The sequence below is a fragment of the Bubalus kerabau genome, chromosome 10 (genome assembly GCF_029407905.1).
Source record: "Bubalus kerabau isolate K-KA32 ecotype Philippines breed swamp buffalo chromosome 10, PCC_UOA_SB_1v2, whole genome shotgun sequence".
Lineage (NCBI taxonomy): Eukaryota > Metazoa > Chordata > Mammalia > Artiodactyla > Bovidae > Bubalus > Bubalus kerabau.
The window spans coordinates 106,463,825-106,468,640 of record NC_073633.1 but is presented as its reverse complement, the minus strand read 5'-3'; the positions used below and the strand labels follow the sequence as shown (position 1 = coordinate 106,468,640).

The 4,816-nt window shown below is 44.4% G+C and overlaps 1 long non-coding RNA gene across 1 annotated transcript; it reads right to left on the bottom strand.

Moving 5' to 3' along the window:
* Positions 1-216: 216 nt before the first annotated feature.
* Positions 217-3,707, bottom strand: LOC129620704 (uncharacterized). The gene is made up of 3 exons (XR_008698680.1): positions 3,554-3,707; positions 3,097-3,203; positions 217-521 (listed from the first exon to the last, which is right to left on the bottom strand). It is a non-coding gene; the product is annotated as an uncharacterized LOC129620704 (long non-coding RNA).
* Between the last annotated feature and the right edge of the window lie 1,109 nt (positions 3,708-4,816).

Below are 4,816 nucleotides of genomic sequence, written 5' to 3'. Positions count from 1 at the left end.
ATATTTTTGCAAGCAGTGTATTCTTTGACTTTCTTTTTATAGACCATGGGCTTTAATTTTTCTTCCTTGGATTTTTTTTTCTGTGTAAGTTATCTCTAAGTAATAACATCCTTTTTCTTACTAGTATGCACCGCTTATAATGACGTCAATGAAACATGTGGGTCATTTGGAGCACAGAACGGGTTTGTGAGTCACATTGTTACAAAATATGTCCCATTAAGATGATGCACAAGCTGAACTGGAGTTAATGAACCTGCATTCTTGCAGGATAATTCAAACTTTAAGGGTGATATTAACAAATAAAATAAGAAAGGGAGGAAAAATCAGGTTCATTGTGCACCAGAGATCATGATCTTTATCCTCTCAGTTCATAAAAGCATATCTATTGCTCACGTTCCTCTCAGACCATTATTAGGATGGTTGTAGAGCACATACACATTTGTAATTAAGTACCCCTCTGCGGCCATAAAGGAACTGCACGTGTCTCCACCGGGAGTGCATACGGAACTTGATTCAGAAGCCTGGAAGAGAAGGTGAGTACCTTTAACCTTTACAGAATGCTACATGGAATTGTGTGGAATATTCCCACTTACTATTCAAAGCAAATCTGGCCCACTGCTTGTTTTGTAAAGTTTTATTGGAACATTTTGTGCTGTGCTCCTTTCACACTGTTCATGGGGTTCTTAAGGCAGGAATACTCAAGAGGTTTGCCATTCCCTTCTCCAGTGGACCACGTTTTGTCAGAACTCCACCGTGACTCATCTGTCTTGGGTGGCCCTGTACTGCATGGCTCATAGTTTCATTAAGTTAGACAAGGCTGTGGTCCATGTGATCAGTTTGATTAGTTTTCCGTGATTGTGGTTTTCATTCTTTCTGCCCTCTGACAGATAAGGATAAGAGGCTAATGGAAGCTTCCTGATGGGAGAGACCAACTATGGGAGAAACTGGGCCGTGTTCTGATGGGCGGGGCCATGCTCAGTAAATCTTCAGTCCAACTTCTGTTGATGGGTGGGGCTGTGTTCCCTCCCTGTTGTTTGACCTGAGATCAAACTGTGGTGGAGGTGATGGAGATAATGGCACCTCCTTCAGAAGGTCCCCTGCACGCACTGCCCAACTCAGTGCCCCCAGCCCTGCAGCAGCCACCACCCACCCACGCCTCTGCTGGAGACTCCTGGACACTCCCGGGCAACCCTGGGTCAGTGTCTGGTGGGGTAACTGCTCCTTTCTCCTGGTCCTGGTGCACACAAGGTTTTGTTTGTTTTGATGTGAGAGTTGGGTCGTAAAGAAAGCTGAGCACTGAAGAACTGATGCTTTTGAACTGTGGTGTTGGAGAAGACTCTTGAGAGTCCCTTGGACTGCAAGGAGATCCAACCAGTCCGTCCTAAAGGAAATCAGTCCTGAGTGTTCATTGGAAGGACTGATGCTGAAGCTGAAACTCCAGTACTTTGGCCACCGGATGCAAAGAACTGACTCACTTGAAAAGACCCTGATGCTGGGAAAGATTGAGGGCAGGAGGAGAAGGGGATGCCAGAGGATGAGATGGCTGGATGGCATCACCGACTCTGTGGACATGAGTTTGAGCAAGCTCCAGGAATTAGTGATGGACAGGGAAGCCTGGCGTGCTGCAGTCCATGGGGACACAAAGAGCTGGACACGATTGAGCAAGTGAACTGAACTGAACTTGTGCTGTGCTCAGTCATGTCAGACTCTCCTCTATCTTTGTGCTGTAGCCCGCCAGGCTCCTCTGTCCATGGGGTTTTTCAGTCAAGAATACTGGAGTGGGTTGCCATTTCCTCCTTCAGGGGGTCTTCCCAACCCAGGGATCTCATCTGCGTGTCCTATGTCTCCTGCATTGCAGGCAGATTCTTTACATGCTGAGCCTTTGGGGAAGTCCCTATTGGAGCTCAGCCATTCCTATTTGTTAGCATTTTTCTGTGATAGCTTCAGCCCTGTAGCAGCAGAGCTGGGTAGGTGCCACAGAGATTGCATGGCCCAAAAAATCTGGAATATTTACTACCTGACTCTTTAAAGAAAAGGTTTGCCAAGTCTTGACCTAAAAAAAAGATTTTGTTTCCTACCTGTTGACCATATATATACATCATCGCAAAATGAGTAAAACTATTAAATTAATAAAATATTATTTCAGAGCAGAACATTTACATGGTATATAGAGTCAAGGTTTGAGGATCCACCTGATCTACTTAGGAGTATTTGTCTTTTTAAAAAACCTATACTTGGCATCTTAAAGTCTCCTGTTGTCAAGAAATCAAATGAATAAATAAATAAAAACAATAGCCACTAGCTTCATAAACCCTTCTGCAACACAGTGTCTCGTGTTCCCCTTCTGGCTCTTTGGCCGCTGTTAACCATCAAATACTATTTCTAGAGCTGTGCTGACATCAGTCGACGATCATACACAAAGCTGTTTGGCAGGACATACACTGAGCGAGTCGAGGTTGCTAAAATGAGACAGCTCTGTTAAAATTAACTCTATTCACATCTTTCGGAAAATATCGAAGTTTGCCAAATCAAACCCTTCCTATATCAGTGGGGAAGAACCATTTGCCAACCTCTAAAAAGGTAATTTAGACACAGGAGAGCAAAAAAATGAAAAAGGAAAAAACCCTCCAAAATTAAAATGATAAAAATTTGCTTGACAGCAAAAGTACTTCCAAATGTATGAAATTGAATCCAAAACTGAGCCTGCAACAAATTTAACTGACAAGAAGTCTGCATAATGGACTTGGCTTTATTATTAATGCTAATATAGGTACTTTTTCATTCTATTGTGCTGATGGCAAGAAGATAAATGCCCACCGAAGGCACTAAACTATCTCCACTCCACTGAAATACTGATTGAGGTTAGAATGCAAACACTTACTCTTCACTTGCAACAAAAAAAAAGTTTTGTGTTTTTTTTAAGCGCTACCATAGAGGCCATTTCATAATCAAGTACAGCTTTGAAATAGAATTTCTTAAAATAACTAAATGCAACATTTAAAAAAAAAAAGGTTTCTTTGTAAAATTTAAAACTAACCCTAACCCTAATTTTATCAAAATGACAAACACAGTCCTTACATGAGTCTTAATTAGTACCTCTTTAAAATGAATAATTAGCCTCGCATAGTCCTTATAATTCGTGACTGATGTTTTCATTCAGAGCAGCCCGTCAAATACTGTATGATATCACGGATCTGTGGAAACTAAGAAAAGAATACAAAGAAATGTGTATGCAAAACAGAAAGGTTCATAAATGTAGAAAACAAACTCGTGATCACCTGAGGGAGGGGGCGGGGGTGCGCGTGAGGGGTTAGGACTAAGAGGCGCTGCTACTGTGCGTGGAGCAGAGAAGCGGCAGAGGCGCACTGCGCAGCCCAGGCAATGACAGGCGTTACCATAACGCTCAATGGAGTCCAGTCCATAAAAATGCTACATCAGTACGGCACACACCTGAGACTAATGTAATGCAGCAAATCAAGTACCCTTCAATTTAGGAACATGCTAAATCCTGTATGTATGTAAACGCTGTAAATCCTTTTTTCTGCCAACTCACCTCTCCCTGAAAATCAATATTTAAAGTTCTCTCCTCCTCCAAAACCCAAGTCACCCGGGGGATGGGCAGCAGCCAGACAGGGCTTACAAGAGGTAGGAACCGTGCCCAAGAATGCTTGCAGCGGGAAGGGCCAAGGTCTGGAAGCCAAGGGGCCCAGGCCAAGGCTGGAGTCTGTCAAGCCAATAAGCCAGTCAATCTGAGAAGGAGCAATTGGGTTTTGGAGATCAAGACTAGCAGAAGGTCAGAAACTCCTGGATGTTAGTAACAGTAAGGAAACAGACTCTCAAGGTGATATCTATTTGCGTTTGTTTTTAGGAACCTTGTTTACACTTCTCCCCAGTTGCCTGCAGAGCAGTGGTTACAGCTGCTTCGAGAGTGGAATGACTGTGGATGAACCTTGATCCTGGCTGCAACCAGTCCCTAATTATTAGAAAGCCGTTACAGACCTTAGGAATCTAGAGATTATTTCAACAGCAATCACACCCATGGTCCAGGCCTGTGCTAATCATTCTGAATTCTCCTGCCACTTGCCTCTCTATTAATGTATTTACCTTTTCCCACTTTCCAGATGTGTCTGATCTGTGGTAGACAGAATTTTAAGAAGGCCTCCAGGGTTCCCGTGGTGGACACACCCTATATAATCCCTTCCACCTGAATGTGGGAAGACTAGTGAGTGTGATAGGAAGGGGGCAGGGCACAACCTTGGAGAGAACGACAGAAGCTGATGGGAACCACGCAGGTCCAAGGTGGCAGAGTTACTTCTGTTGTAGAAAGAAGGGAAAGTGAAGTCGCTCAGTTGTCCAACTCTGCGACCCCATGGACTGTAGCCTGCCAGGCTCCTCTGTCCATGGGATTCTCCAGGCAAGAATACTGAGTGGGTCGCCATTCCCTTCTCCATGGGATCTTCCTGATCCAGGGATTGAACCCAGGACTCCTGCATTGTAGGCAGATGCTTTACTGTCTCAGCCACCAGGGAAGCTTCCATTGTAACACATCAGTAGATTAGATAACATGCCCCAGAGGCCATAATAGTTCCAAGGCTGACCATGAAGGTCAGAAAGTGGGCCATGACCCAATTCCTGGAAATTCCCACCCCTTCCCCTAAGTAGCGGAAAAGGCAATGGCACCCCACTCCAGTACTCTTGCCTGGAAAATCCCATGGATGAAGGAGCCTGGTAGGCTGCAGTCCATGGGATCGCTGAGGGTCGGACACGACTGAGCAACTTCCCTTTCACTTTTCACTTTCATGCATTGGAGAAGGAA